Source organism: Aquarana catesbeiana, linkage group LG03 (assembly GCF_042186555.1).
Source record: "Aquarana catesbeiana isolate 2022-GZ linkage group LG03, ASM4218655v1, whole genome shotgun sequence".
NCBI lineage: Eukaryota > Metazoa > Chordata > Amphibia > Anura > Ranidae > Aquarana > Aquarana catesbeiana.
In genome coordinates this window covers 307,708,237-307,724,567 of record NC_133326.1, presented here as the reverse complement: position 1 = coordinate 307,724,567, position 16,331 = coordinate 307,708,237, and the positions used below count along the sequence as shown (strand labels likewise).

General features: G+C 43.5%; 1 protein-coding gene across 1 annotated transcript in view; it reads left to right on the top strand.

The window, feature by feature from the left end:
• Positions 1–16,331, top strand: part of LOC141133958 (dynein axonemal heavy chain 3-like) — a 3,453,856-nt gene that overhangs the window by 1,094,363 nt on the left and 2,343,162 nt on the right. The window lies entirely within an intron of this gene.

Here is a 16,331-nt window from a genome sequence, read left to right as displayed (position 1 = left end):
TTTGGTTGCTATGGACAATCTCAAGTTTCCAGGCAGAAAGAACAGTATATATATAATATAAAACTGTATGCAGGGCATTGGACAAAGCTCTGGGGACAAAAGGAATGTGAAATAATTTCATACAGTACTGTAATCTGTAAGATTACAGTACTGTATGTGTTATGATTTTCACTTTTTTTTTTTAATTTGCCACCCAGCTCCGCCCCTGTGCGTCGCAACGCTCGCAGGGAACGGAGCCTGGCACAGAGAGGCTTCGGAGGAGGACGGAGCCCACAGACATAGAGCCCGCAGACAGAGCGGGGGACATCGCAGACAAGGTAAGCAACGCCGCACCAGGATCCTGAGATGCAATCCCGGAGTGGTTCGGGGTTACCGCTAATGGTGCTGAAATTTAATGCCGAGCCACACTCGGGAAAACCCTCAGGGATGCTACGGGAGGAAAAAATCAGCATATAGGAGATTCAAGGAAACAGAAAATGTAGCTGATAGGAAAGTGTATAAAAATGGACAAAATAAGGTTTATTTACTAAGGCTGTAGAGAGGGCACTATTAGTCACAATTCTGCATAGAAACAAAACAGCTTCCAGGTTTTATTGCCAAAGCTTAATTGAACAAGCTGAGGTTAGAAGCTGATTGGTTTCTATGTCGAAATGTGACTAATTCTGCCCTTTCTGGCTTTAGTGAATAAACCTCAATGAGGCCAAAGACAATATCAATGCTGTGAAAGCACAGAAATAGGGGGAATAGCTAAAATGATTAAGAAAGGAGACAAAACATTTTTTAGGTACATCAGTGATAGGAAAAAATACAATGGGATCACTAAAATGAAAGCTGGGCACAACATTTATGTCGGGGAGACCTGAATCTAGCACACCATTTAAAAATGATTTCTATTCAGTCTACTCAGAATTAAATTACATGTTGGGGGATCATATTGGTTCTAGTAATGATGGTTCATTGTTAGGATTTCTACAGACGGAGGTAAATGGCTTGATTACAGCTTAATAAAGCAATGGAACCCAAATGTATTCATCCAAAAATTCTAAGAGAACTTTAACCACTTGACGACCGCCGCACGACGATGTACGACGGCAGAGTGGCACGGGCAGGCAAAAGGGCTTACATGTACGTCCTTGCCTGCCCGCGGGTGGGGGGTCCAATCGGACCCCCCCGGTGCCAGCGGTGGTCGATTCAGGTCAGGGGCGATCAAAGGTGAGGGGGAGGCCACTCATTCATGGCTCCACCCTCGCGATCGCTCCTGGACAATGACAGACTTCCTCAGCTTCTGTAATGTAAACAGAAGTGGAGGAAGTGATGTCACCTCTCCTCGGCTCGGCAGTTTCCGTTCCGGCGCCGAGGAGAGAAGACTGTAATGTGAGTGCACCAAACACACACACACAGTAGAACATGCCAGGCACACAAAACACCCCCCTTTACCCCCTGATCCCCCCCGATCACCCCTCCCCCCCGTCACACTGACACCAAGCAGTTTTTTTTTTTGATTACTGCATTGTGTCAGTTTGTGACAGCTAGTGTGTTAGGGCAGTTAGGGTTAGCCCCCTTTAGGTCTAGGGTACCCCCCTAACCCCCCCTAATAAAGTTTTAACCCCTTGATCACCCCCTGTCGCCAGTGTCACTAAGCGATCATTTTTCTGATCGCTGTATTAGTGTCACTGGTGACGGTAGTTAGGGACATAAATATTTAGGTTCGCCGTCAGCGTTTTATAGCAACAGGGACCCCCATATACTATCTAATAAATGTTTTAACCCCTTGATTGCCCCCTAGTTAACCCTTTCACCACTGATCACCGTATAACCATTACGGGTGACGCTGGTTAGTTTGTTTATTTTTTATAGTGTCAGGGCACCCACCGTTTATTACCGAATAAAGGTTTAGCCCCCTGATCACCCGGCGGTGATATGCGTCGCCCCAGGCAGCGTCAGATTAGCGCCAGTACCGCTAACACCCACGCACGCAGCATACGCCTCCCTTAGTGGTATAGTATCTGAACGGATCAATATCTGATCCGATCAGATCTATACTAGCGTCCCCAGCAGTTTAGGGTTCCCAAAAATGCAGTGTTAGCTGGATCAGCCCAGATACCTGCTAGCACCTGCGTTTTGCCCCTCCGCCCGGCCCGGCCCAGCCCACCCAAGTGCAGTATCGATCGATCACTGTCACTTACAAAACACTAAACGCATAACTGCAGCGTTCGCAGAGTCAGGCCTGATCCCTGCGATCGTTAACAGTTTTTTTGGTAGCGTTTTGGTGAACTGACAAGCACCAGCCCCAGGCAGCGTCTGGTTACCACCAGTACCGCTAACACCCACGCACGCAGCATACGCCTCCCTTCGTGGTATAATATCTGAAAGGATCAATATCTGATCCGATCAGATCTATACTAGCATCCCCAGCAGTTTAGGGTTCCCAAAAATGCAGTGTTAGCGGGATCAGCCCAGATACCTGCTAGCACCTGCGTTTTGCCCCTCCGCCCGGCCCAGCCCAGTCCACCCAAGTGCAGTATCGATCAATCACTGTCACTTACAAAACACTAAACGCATAACTGCAGCGTTCGCAGAGTCAGGCCTGATCCCTGCGATCGTTAACAGTTTTTTTGGTAGCATTTTGGTGAACTGGCAAGCACCAGCGGCCTAGTACACCCTGGTCATAGTCAAACCAGCACTGCAGTAACACTTGGTGACGTGGTGAGTCCCATAAGTGCAGTTCAAGCTGGTGAGGTGGCAAGCACAAGTAGTGTCCCGCTGCCACCAAGAAGAAGACAAACACAGGCCCGTCGTGCCCATAATGCCCTTCCTGCTGCATTGGCCAATCCTAATTGGGAACCCACCACTTCTGCAGCACCCGTACTTCCCCCATTCACATCCCCAACCAAATGCAGTCGACTGCATGAGAGGTATTTTCTTTATGTCCTCCCGAGTACCCCTACCCAACGAACCCCCCCAAAAAAGATGTCGTGTCTACAGCAAGCGTGGATATAGGCGTGACACCCGCTACTATTGTCCCTCCTGTCCTGACAATCCTGGTCTTTGCATTGTTTTGAACGCTACCATTCACTAGTTGAGTATTAGCGTAGGGTACAGCATTGCACAGACTAGGCACACTTTCACAGGGTCTCCCAAGATGCCATCGCATTTTGAGAGACCCGAACCTGGAACCGGTTACAGTTATAAAAGTTAGTTACAAAAAAAAGTGGAAAAAAAAAAATAAAATATATAAAATAAAAAAAAATAGTTGTCGTTTTATTGTTCTCTCTCTCTTTCTATCCTCTCTCTATTGTTCTGCTCTTTTTTACTGTACTCTATTCTGCAATGTTTTATTGTTATTATGTTTTATCATGTTTGCTTTTCAGGTATGCAATTTTTTATACTTTACCGTTTACTGTGTTTTATTGTTAACCATTTTTTTGTCTTACGCCATTCACGACTTTGAGTGGTTATACCAGAATGATGCCTGCAGGTTTAGGTATCATCTTGGTATCATTCTTTTCAGCCAGCGGTCGGCTTTCATGTAAAATCAATCCTAGCAGCTAATTAGCCTCTAGACTGCTTTTACAAGCAGTGGGAGGGAATGTCCCCCCCACCGTCTTCTGTGTTTTTCTCTGGCTCTCCTGTCTCAACAGGGAACCTGAGAATGCAGCCGGTGATTCAGCCAGCTGACCATAGAACTGATCAGAGACCAGAGTGGCTCCAAACATCTCTATGGCCTAAGAAACCGGAAGCTACGAGCATTTCATGACTTCGATTTTGCTGGATGTAAACAGCGCCATTGGGAAATTGGGAAAGCATTTTATCACACCGATCTTGGTGTGGTCAGATGCTTTGAGGGCAGAGGAGAGATCTAGGGTCTAATAGAGCCCAATTTTTTAAAAAAAGAGTACCTGTCACTACCTATTGCTGTCATAGGGGATATTTACATTCCCTGAGATAACAATAAAAATGATTAAAAAAAAAAGGAACAGTTTAAAAATAAGATAAAAAAGCAAAAAAATAATAAAGAAAAAAAAAAAAAAGCACCCCTGTCCCCCCTGCTCTCGCGCAAAGGCGAACGCAAGCGTCGGTCTGGCGTCAAATGTAAACAGCAATTGCACCATGCATGTGAGGTGTCACCATGAACGTCAGATCGAGGGCAGTAATTTTAGCAGTAGACCTCCTCTGTAAATCTAAAGTGGTAAACTGTAAAGGCTTTTAAAGGCTTTTAAAAATGTATTTAGTTTGTCGCCACTGCACGTTTGTGCGCAATTTTAAAGCATGTCATGTTTGGTATCCATGTACTCGGCCTAAGATCATCTTTTTTATTTCATCAAACATTTGGGCAATATAGTGTGTTTTAGTGCAATAAAAAGTGTGTTTTTTCCCCAAAAAAATGCGTTTGAAAAATCGCTGCGCAAATACTGTGTGAAAAAAAAAATGAAACACCCATCATTTTAATCTGTAGGGCATTTGCTTTAAAAAAATATATAATGTTTGGGGGTTCAAAGTAATTTTCTTGCAAAAAAAAATAATTTTTTCATGTAAACAAAAAGTTTCAGAAAGGGCTTTGTCTTCAAGTGGTTAGAAGAGTGGGTGATGTGTGACATAAGCTTCTAAATGTTGTGCATAAAATGCCAGGACAGTTCAAAATCCCCCCAAATGACCCCATTTTGGAAAGTAGACACCCCAAGCTATTTGCTGAGAGTCATGTCGAGTCCATGGAATATTTTATATTGTGACACAAGTTGCAGGAAAGAGACAATTTTTTTTTTTTTTGCACAAAGTTGTCACTAAATGATATATTGCTCAAACATGCCATGGGAATATGTGAAATTACACCCCAAAATACATTCTGCTGCTTCTCCTGAGTACAGGGATACCACATGTGTGAGACTTTTTGGGAGCCTAGCCGTGTACGGGACCCCGAAAACCAAGCACCGCCTTCAGGCTTTCTAAGGGTGTAAATTTTTGATTTCACTCTTCACTGCCTATCACAGTTTCGGAGGCCATGGAATGCCCAGGTGGCACAAAACCCCCCCAAATGACCCAATTTTGGAAAGTAGACACCCCAAGTTATTTGCTGAGAGGTATAGTGAGTATATTGCAGACCTCACTTTTTGTCACAAAGTTTTGAAAATTGAAAAAAGAAAAAAAAAATGTTTTTTCTTGTCTTTCTTCATTTTCAAAAACAAATGAGAGCTGCAAAATACTCACCATGCCTCTCAGCAAATAGCTTGGGGTGTCTACTTTCCAAAATGGGGTCATTTGGGGGGGGTTTGTGCCACCTGGGCATTCCATGGCCTCCGAAACTGTGATAGGCAGTGAAGAGTGAAATAAAAAATTTACACCCTTAGAAATCCTGAAGGCGGTGATTGGTTTTCAGGGCCCCGTACGCGGCTAGGCTCCCAAAAAGTCCCACAAATGTGGTATCCCCATACTCAGGAGAAGCAGCTAAATGTATTTTGGGGTGCAATTCCACATATGCCCATGGCCTGTGTGGGCAATATATCATTTAGTGACAACTTTGTGCAAAAAAAAAAAATTTGTCACTTTCCCGCAACTTGTGTCAAAATATAAAATATTCCATGGACTCAGCATGCCTCTCAGCAAATAGCTTGGGGTGTCTACTTTCCAAATGGGATCATTTGGGGGGTTTTGTGCCATGTGGGCATTTTATGGCCTTCAAAACTGTGATAGGTAGTGAGATGTGAAATCAAAAATTTACGCCCTTAGAAATCCTGAAGGCGGTGATTGGTTTTCGGGGCCCAGTACGTGGCTAGGCTCCCAAAAAGTCCCACACATGTGGTAACCCCGTACTCAGGAGAAGCAGCTGAATGTATTTTGGGGTGCAATTCCACATAGGCCCATGGCCTGTGTGAGCAATATATCATTTAGTGACAACTTTTTGTAAATATATATTTTTTTTGTTGTCATTATTCAATCACTTGGGACAAAAAAAATAAATATTCAATGGGTTCAACATGCCTCTCAGCAATTTCCTTGGGGTGTCTACTTTCCAAAATGGGGTCATTTGGGGGGGGTTTGTACTGCCCTGCCATTTTAGCACCTCAAGAAATGACATAGGCAGTCATAAACTAAAAGCTGTGTAAATTCCAGAAAATGTACCCTAGTTTGTAGACGCTATAACTTTTGCGCAAACCAATAAATATACGCTTATTGATTTTTTTTTACCAAAGACATGTGGCCGAATACATTTTGGCCTAAATGTATGACTAAAATTGAGTTTATTGGATTTTTTTTATAACAAACAGTAGAAAATATGATTTTTTTCAAAATTTTCGGTCTTTTTCCGTTTATAGCGCAAAAGCCCTTCTCCTCTCCCCTTCCTATCCTTGTTGCCTCCATTGAAACTGTGGGCACCCGGCCGTGACAGCTTACTCCACTGTGCATGCGCGAGTCACGTTGCGCTCTTCCAGTGGACGTTACGTGTCCCAGAAGATTGCCGAGAGGAATGGGCTGCCTAGGGGGAGAGGAGGAATAACCTAGGCGGCCCGTAGGCAGAAGCAGGATGTGGCCCCCTGGCGGGGGGGGTCAACACTTAGGGGGGTCTCCAGGTTGGAGACCTACTGGATTTATGAGTTGGGTTCCCACATTCCGCAAGGTATCAACGTAGATTGGGACATCAATTCATTTATTAATCAGGCATAGTTACTATATTTATGATCCTCCTATTTTTAATTTCATTTTATTTTATTTTATTTTTGCATCTTCTGGAACAAACATTTTTTAACATATATCTACAGTAGCTTATCATCGCTAGTTGTAGTTTTTTGGTTATTAACACTTTATATTTTGCCATTTTTTGATTAGTTTTTATATCTCTTATTTGGCAAATGTTCCCCTTTTTCGAAGGATTGTTACTGTTAGTTACCCTTATATGTGTTGGAGTGTACAGGCTAAGTGGATGTCCCTCATTGGTAGTGTCACTATACTTTTAAACTAATGTTTTTATTCACTCCCTGTTAGGCTTTTTGCCCTTACTTAACATCTCAACATTATTTTTGTATCCTTGCCGGATCTTTTGATCCACGGCATCTGTTTTTTACATAATTTCTATTTATACCACCTCTGCTGACACTGTTTCTCATTGCCAGAGCGCTGTGACTCAGTTCCGGCCCCCTCTGTCCAATCACGGCTCTCCATACAGGAAGTATACATGCCGCTGTGGACGAGAGGCTTGGCTTGGCTTTGGTAATGTGGGCGGTAATGTGGGCGGACCTTAGGTGATGGAGGCCGGCCGCATTCTTTGCATTAGCTAATAACGTGAGATCCGGGGGCGGGGTGCGATGGCGCCCCGACCTATAGGATCTACTGCCCAAAACGAGGCTTGGTGCGCCGACGGACTTCCTTTCGGTGAGTTCCGCTACTGCGCACGGCCCCAGTGTCTGGCTAAGTATAGGGGGCGGAGCGTGAAGGCGCTCTGTCCTATGTGATCTGGCCGTGCCGAGAAGGAGGCTTGGTTTTTATCCTGATCGGCACTTCCGGATCGGCCGGCCATAACGTCAGCACTATTCTATGTTTATTTCTGATCTTGAAGTTTAGGGCCAGCGGTATAAACACCGCTTACTGTACTTTTTATATGATATATTTTACATACATTATATATACACTAATTCGAGAACCGGAAGTGACGTCAGTCGGTCACTTCCTGGGTTGTGACACTCCCAGTGGGGGTCATTTCTAGTTTAAATAGCGGTGGGATAGGGGGGGTCCACACCCCAGATGATGGCTTGTTAGCCGAAACATGTTGGGTGGACCCCCTATGATCACCGCGTTTGATACAATTTGAGCTGTTTACGATCTTATATCATGTGAGTGTTCTTTTTTTTTATTGTTCTAATAAATGCATGCTTTTTAAACGATATCATGCCATGTGAGTTTTATTTCTCTCATGGTTTTTAAATAAACATCCGGTTGGCCTGCTGATACGTCTGGACGGTTGAAGCTGTTGACAGATCTTCCCTCCCCCCCTATTTGAAGTTGTGGATACCCGATGATCCATCTTGCCAGCCCTGGCGGCTAAACAAGCTTTTTGAGACTTGTAAGACGTATGTCTTCTCAAGTCCCCTGCTTCCGGTAAGCCTCCTCAGATGCTTTGGTGATGGTCCTGTCACATACTCAGACGTCTCATTTCATTTGGTGTCTTACCTTCTCACCCACCAGAAACCTTCTGTTGTTGTCTTCATCAGTTAATCCTCAGAGACTGTTGGTGGTGGTTTTTGATTTTTATTAGGAACACATTTTCTAAATATTTATGGACTTTTTTGGTTGATTTCTTATCCATTTATAATTTGGTCTTGTTCTCATATTTCACTGGTGTATTGTTATTATCATTATATTTTACATGTCATTTTGTAACATATAGCGCACTTTTTGTATTGAGTCACTTTTCATCCAATTTTGAAGTATTCCTTGTTTATTTTCTGGCCATTGAAAGATGGCTCGAGCTTAATCCTTTGTTCTCATATTTTTTATTTATACACATAGCGCTACACTATATATTTTTTGATTTACTTACTTCTATCTTTGTCTTAGAGGTGTGTTAGCCGCTTATTGTGTAACTACCTTTATAACACCATTGGAGCAGCGCTGTACTTACTCCCCATTTGATTCAGAAGCAGGAAGTGGGACAGGAAGTCCCACTCAAAATTAAGCACCCACTCCCCCAAAAAAAATTACATGTCAAATGTGGTATGTAAGGGGGCGAGGAGTGCTTAAAGCAGAAGTTCCACTTTTGGGTGGAACTCCACTTTAAGATATAGTTGCTGGACCATTAACAAGATCTTTTTAATCAATCTCTTCTAATGCTGTCTACACACGATCGGACTTTACGGCATACTTGGTCCGGCGTACCGGATTTCGTCAGACAATTCGATCGTGTGTGGGCTCCAGCGGACTTTGTTTTCTCAAAAGTTTGACGGATTTAGATTTGAAACATGTTTCAAATCTATCCGACAGACTCGAGTCCGGTCGAAAAGTCTGCTCATCTGTATGCTAGTCCGACGGACAAAAACCAACACTAGGGCAGCTATTGGCTACTGGCTATGAACTTCCTTGTTTTAGTCTGGTCGTACGTCATCACGTACAAATCCGTCGGACTTTGGTTGATCGTGTGTAGGCAAGTCCGTTCATTTGGAAAGTCCATTGTAAAGTCTGTCGAAAGGTCCGTCAGGCAAAGTATGCCGTAAAGTCCGATCGTGTGTACGCGGCATAACAGGAGAAGTTCCCCATGACTAGCAGACAGCTAATATTGTACCTATTCACAATAAGGATAGCAAAGTATGTTCCAGTTTACAATTACAGGCCAGTGGGTTTAACATCTGTTGTAGTCAAGTTAATGGAATCCCTCCTAAAAAGAAGGATCGTTGATTACTAAAAAAACACACAATTTGCTGGACCAAAGAGCAGCATGGCTTTACTTAAGGCAGATTATGTCAGATAAATCTAAATTTTTGGACCATAACACTAATATTTTGAATCAGGGTGGTGCTGTGGACATCTATATTGATTTTAGGAAAGCATTTGATACAGAATATTATATAATAAAAAAGGTCTACTAGCTAGGACTTAACCCTTGGGTGATTCAGTGGTTATTCTGTTGGCTTAAGGATAGATACCAGAGTGTGGTTGTGAATGGGATTCATTTAGAACAGAGACCAGTCACTAGTGGTGTACAAAAAGGCTCTGTATTAGGTCCTGTTTTATTTAATCTATTTGTAAGTAATATAACTCAATGTTTGGTGGGCAAGGCATATTGTTTTGCTGATGACACAGGGTTGACATTCCTGGAAGTGTCTGTAACATGGAACATGATTTGGTATTGCTGGAAGGTTGGTTAACCTCCCTGGCAGTATGATTATTTCGGATTTTAGGTGCTGAAAGCGGTACAATTATTTTGCATGGAAATTTGGCGTTTTATATTGTAGGTCTGTATTTCTTAACAATAACACACTTAAATCTGTCCAAACAAGAGTCTAGTATATATCCCGGGTATGATAAAGTTTGAAACACAAAAACATAAATTATAATATAATAAATAAAAATAAATAATTTAAAAAAAAAATAATAAAATAAATTTCCCCACGATTCACTATCGCTCAATTCTGCAAGTGTTCTAATTTACTATCGCTGTTTTCTAGCTGATCTAAAGCCACTTTTGACATAAAGGGACACTTTTTGGTTGCTATGGACAATCTCCAGTTTCCAGGCAGAAAGAACAGTATATATAACATAAAACTGCATGCAGGGCATAGGACAAAGCACTGGGGACAAAAGGGATGTGAAATAATTTCATACAGTACTGTAATCTGTAAGATTACAGTACTGTATGTGTTATGTTTTTACAATTTTTTGAATTTGCCGCCAGGCTCCTCCCCTGTGCGTCGCGCCGCTTGCAGGGAACGGAGCCTGGCATGGAGAGGCTTCAGAGGAGGACGGAGCCCACAGACACAGCGCATCCCCGGGACATCGCAGGATCCCGGGGACAAGGTAAGTAAAGCCACACCAGGATCCTGCGATGTAATCCCGAGTGTGGCTCGGGGTTACCGCTAATGGTCCTGAATTTTAACCCCGAGCCACACTCGGGAAAACCGCCAGGGAGGCTACAGCAGTGAAAACTGTAGTTCAATATTTCTAAATGCAATGAATGCACCTATGGAAAAAATAATCTCTTGATAGAGTACACTATTGGGAGTACAGTGTTGGCCATCACTACAGAGGAAAAGGATTTGATTTCAGATGATTGCAAATTGAGCATACAGTGTGGCAATGCAGTGGGAAAAGCAAACAAAAGTCTAGCATGCATCACTAGAGGGATCACCATCAGAAGGAAGGAGCTCCTGATTCCCCTATATAAATCTTTAGTTAGACTTCATTTAGAATACTATGTCCAGTTCTAGAGATCTCTCTTACAAAAAAATATTGATAAGACAGAACAAGTCCAGAGATGGGCAATACAAATGGTGAAACGTCTGAGGGATAAATCATTTCAAGAGAGACTTTGGGACTTTAATATGTACAGTCTAGAGCAGGGGTCTCTAAACTAGAGCCCTCCAGCTGTTAAGTAACTTCAGGTACCATGAAGCATTGCAAGACAGCCACAGGCATGACCCCCAGAGGCAGAAGCATGATGGGACTTGTAGTTACTCAACAGCTAAGGGATCATAATTTGGAAACCCTTGGTCTAGGGCAAAGATAGAAAAGGGATTACATAATTGCAACCTTTAAATACATCAAGGGGTGAAAAAAGTTTAGAAGGGCTGAATTTTCAATATGAAGCTAAGAACAAGAGCATGGGCACATTGCCTCAAACTAGAAAGAAAGTTCGGGGCGTGGCTTGGACGGGATCGGAGATGGCCGCTTGAGAGGAGAGCTCCGGCACTCTGAGGACGATTTTAGCCTCTTCTACCATCACCACCAGCCAGATTAAGCCATGGGTAAGCCGAATAGAAGCACCTCGGCACCCCGCTCCACCAAGGAGGCAGAGAAACAATCCGGGACACAGTTAAGCAACAACATCCCGGACATATTCCGCACAAAGGCCGCAACCCTCCACGAGGAGACACAGGCCTCACAGACATCCAAGGCCTCATCCCCGGCCTCGCTTAGTTGCTCCACGATCGCGTCAGCGGACATGCACAGCGCCACATCAGCAATCCCATCCCTACTAGATCTACAAAGAGATCTGCAGAGGGTCGCCCTGGACATAAAACATACCCTAACAACCGCCATATCAGATCTGAAAACGGACATCCAGTCAATGCATAATCGCCTATCTGAAGTGGAGGAATCATCTCAAATACAGGCAGCTGCAATCAGGCAAGTACAAAAAGCACATGATATGCATCTCCCACATATTTTTGAACTCCACAGACAAGTGGAAGACCTCGACAACAGAGGACGCAGACATAATATCAGAGTAAGGGGGGTCCCTGAGGGCATAGATCCATCTGCACTGACGCAGACAGTATGCTCTATATTCAATGAACTCCTTGAACGGCCTGCTGATACCCCCATTGATATGGAGAGAATCCATCGTGCACTAAGACCGCCCCCCCGGGACACAGAACCCCCTTGGGACATAGTATGCTGTCTAGTAAACTTTCCGCTTAAAGAGGAGATCCTAAGAAAGGCGAGAGATAGAGGCCGCATTCTATACAATGGCGCAGACATAAAATTGTTCCAAGACCTATCTCAGATAACATTACAAAACAGACGCACACTGCGCCCCCTGTTGGAAACGCTACGGGCACGTAACATACAATACAGGTGGAAGTTCCCATTTTGCCTCGCGGCCACCACCAGAGGGCGCACCGCACTCCTCAGAACACCAGAAGACCTCCCCTTGTTCTGTGAACAGCTCGACATCCCAGCAATTGAACTACCGGGATGGTACTTCTATTTCCCATCGGAACCTTGGAAGGCAGTATCCTACAATACTTCACCAAAAGCACAGCGTCACAGATCCAGACGCCGAAGACTGGACCCCACATCCCCGGGAGAACGCTTCTCACGTCGAGATGTACCACCGCATGCCATGGACCACGCTGACACCCCACGCAGGAATTACAGAGATGACTAACCGAGTGCTCACCATACTCCAGTGTGATATACTGTGTATGCCTGACTCTCTTTATGTAAGATGACGGAATCTCTTCAGAATCAAACTACCAACTGAGATACTGTGTTCTATCCAGAAAAGTACCCAATTGTATAATGAATACAAACTCATCTCTTCAACCTCACCGGACTGAACCCCCAAAGACATACAGAGGCTAATTACCACATAACTTGCCTAAAACCCCTTTGCCACAAGTTAACAGGAAAGGTAAAAGTTCTAATTCCTGATTGCATCAACAGCTAACCGAACCCCTACAGTGGTAAGAAATACATAACCCAAGTATAGCAAGGAAAAGGATTTTTAATAACTGCCTCGATGGAAGTGGTCCTATATAATCTCCCCCTTTTTTTTTTTTTTTTTTGCCGTTTTTATCTTTTCACAATTTTCCTTTTTGTGTTTTTCAGAAACTTTTTCTCTCATGTGTCTCGATGTAACAGATAATAAACAACCCTAGGCTGCGCAGTGGGGGAGGGGGGACCGGTCCAAATGTTACGGACTGACCCTCCCCCACTGTGCTATGCTGACCGCTCGTGGATCCGTGGGACCCGCTTCCCTACTTTGGGGGGGCGGAGCCCGGGAACCGTATCGAGGGGTAAACAGACACAGGGAATTTTCAATAGACATGGGGAGTCTTCTCATACTAATAGCCAATACAAATTACTCAAAGACACCCCTATGCAACTTACTCAGACCGAACCTTCATAGTAATGAAGAGACTACAACCTGAGCAATTACTCAAAAAATTGTACCACCACAAATTAATGGGGATAGGTAAAAGGTTTAGTGTTTGAAAAAATTTTTTAACGAACAACCTATTCCTTAAAGCGGAAATAGTTATATGATTAACTCATAGCAAACATTTAAATCCACTCCTGCAATAGATATGTTTTTTCTTGTATGTGTTTCTTCTCTTTTTCTCCGTTTGTTTACCTAAAACTCTCGATGCAATATAACAGAAAACAACCAATACTAAGATGCAAAATGGTGGTGGAGGAGACGACCCCATGATTGGGGCTGATCCCTCACCACTATGAAAGGACAGCCCTTCTTTGCTTCGAGGGACTTTCTCCCCTAATGTGGGGGACGGGGCCCGAGAGCTGAGTCGGGTAGTAATTAGACAGGAAAAACTCCCATCTAACATGGGGTATACCCTAAGGTTATTGTTAGCACTGTTGGCTATGTTTATTTGTTTTATCTGTTTTACTAAGATTTGAATGAGTAGAAATACATACACTTAAAGAAGTCTTGATCATAGACTCAGAATCTTAAAAATCACCTAAGTAACATATGATCTGTATAGATCAATCTGAATCATAATCAATGGGCTTACAAATGACAAATATCCCCCCTACAATAACAACGGCGTACACCAAATAGAGAACTTTATCTCAATCTCATCTCTGTACCACCCCAATGCAACACACTTGAAGACACATTAGTGTACCTTACTAGTCCTTATGTGTGCCGACACCTCTGATCACCATTCAGGTTTATTGTGCCGCCACAGTAGTCCTATTGGACACTAACTGACACTCCGGAACCCCCTGTAACTAGGTGGTTAGGCTTTCCGTTAACCACCTCCGGTAAATATATACACAGAGCGTGGATTATTCACGTCTGTGCAAGTCGATACTTTCTCACACCCCAGGTTATAATCCGTGGGGAAATAACAGATAAACGTACGATCTGCAACCCCTTTTCCCCTACCCCTCTAGTCATCTACCTCTTCTATAACTCCACCTACTACCCTTATTACCCGAGTTCCTCGTGAGGGCTGCTCTTCCAAACCACACATATACACCTCCCCTTTCCCTCCAGACTCTTAAAATGCTCTCAAAGCCGAGAACCAGTAAGATGCAAATCTCACTAAAATGCTTATCCCTTAACGTTAAAGGCCTAAACCTACCAGAAAAGAGGTCACAAGTCCTGGCAGCGCTAACAAAACATAAAGCACACTTTATCCTACTCCAGGAGACACATTTCAGAACTAACGCCATACCAAAACTACAAAATCACATCTATAAACAAGTCTTTCACTCCACCAACCAGGAATCCAAAACAAAAGGAGTCCCAATTCTCATCTCCAAACAAGCCGACTTCCAAGTGGCAGACACATTAGTTGATCCGGAGGGCAGATTTATATTCATAAAAGGAAAATTCGCAGCCAAACCCATCACCATAGCTAACATTTACTGCCCAAACGAACACCAGGTGTCCTTTGTCAAAAAAATATGTGACCTTCTACAAAATTTCCAAACCGGTTTATTGCTATTAGGAGGCGACTTTAATGTACCATTAAATCCCAGCCTAGACACGTCCACAGGTACATCCACACTTACATACCGGGCCCTACGCCAAATGAAACTTCAATTACAAAACCTTACCCTTCATGATACCTGGCGCACTATGTACCCATCTGATAAGGACTATACATTCTATTCAGCCCCACACCAAAAATATTCTAGGATAGACTATCTATTCCTATCGCAAAATGATTTACCCTTACTCACACAGGCGACTATTGAACCAATGTTTCTATCAGACCATCACCCTATTTCAGTAACACTCACCTTCCCCGAAAAAAGAGAAATTACCAAAACATGGCGACTGAACTCCGCACTACTTCAGGACCCTGACAATTTGACCCAGCTACACTCCCGCATACAAAACTACTTCAGAGAAAACAACACCCCAGACATCGCACCAATCACTATATGGGAAGCACATAAGTGTGTACTAAGGGGGGAAATCATTACACTCACATCCTCTATCAAAAGGAGACGTCAGGAACAAATGAGATCTCTAATCCAGAACATAAACCGACTGGAGGCTACACACAAGCAAACAACATCGCTAAACACATTACAGGAACTACTACAAACTCGCTCTACATTACTAGACATATTAGGAAAACGTACCAGGAGGAGATATATCCTTCAACAGAAAGTGTTCTATGAACACAGCAACAAGAACGGGAGACTGCTCGCTCGGGCAGTCCAAGCAACCAAAACACCCTCTAGAATCCACATGATTCGAGATAAACATAACACTCTACTCTCCAAAAATACAGATATAGCCAAACACTTCGAAGAATATTACTCCAAACTGTATAACATAAACCAACATATCGACCCTAAACCAAAACAGGACGACCGAAAATCCCAACTAAAAGAATTTTTAACACAGTTCTGCCCCAAACCGATCACCTCCCAACAAGCAGAATCCATGGAAAGGCCCCTGTCCTCAGAGGAACTCCAACTAGCAATCAAACAGATGAGCGTAGGCAAGAGCCCAGGCCCAGATGGTTTTCCATTAATATATTACAAAAGCTTCCAAGATACTTTGATTCCAGAAATGCTTAAATCCTTTAACTCCCTCGCAGACTCACATACATCAACGAGCAGACTACTAGAAGCGCACATAACCCTCATACCAAAGGAAGGCAAGGATCACACACAAGCCCCGAACTATAGACCAATTTCTCTACTGAATGTAGATATCAAACTATACGCCAAAATGCTGGCAAATAGGCTACTACCATTTATCCCTGGTCTCATATCCCCTGATCAAGTTGGGTTTATCCCAGGAAGAGAGGCCAGGGATAACACTATACGTACCCTAAATATACAACATTGGCTAGCCACTTCTGGAACCAAGGGCTTTCTCCTATCCCTGGATGCTGAGAAGGCGTTTGACAGGG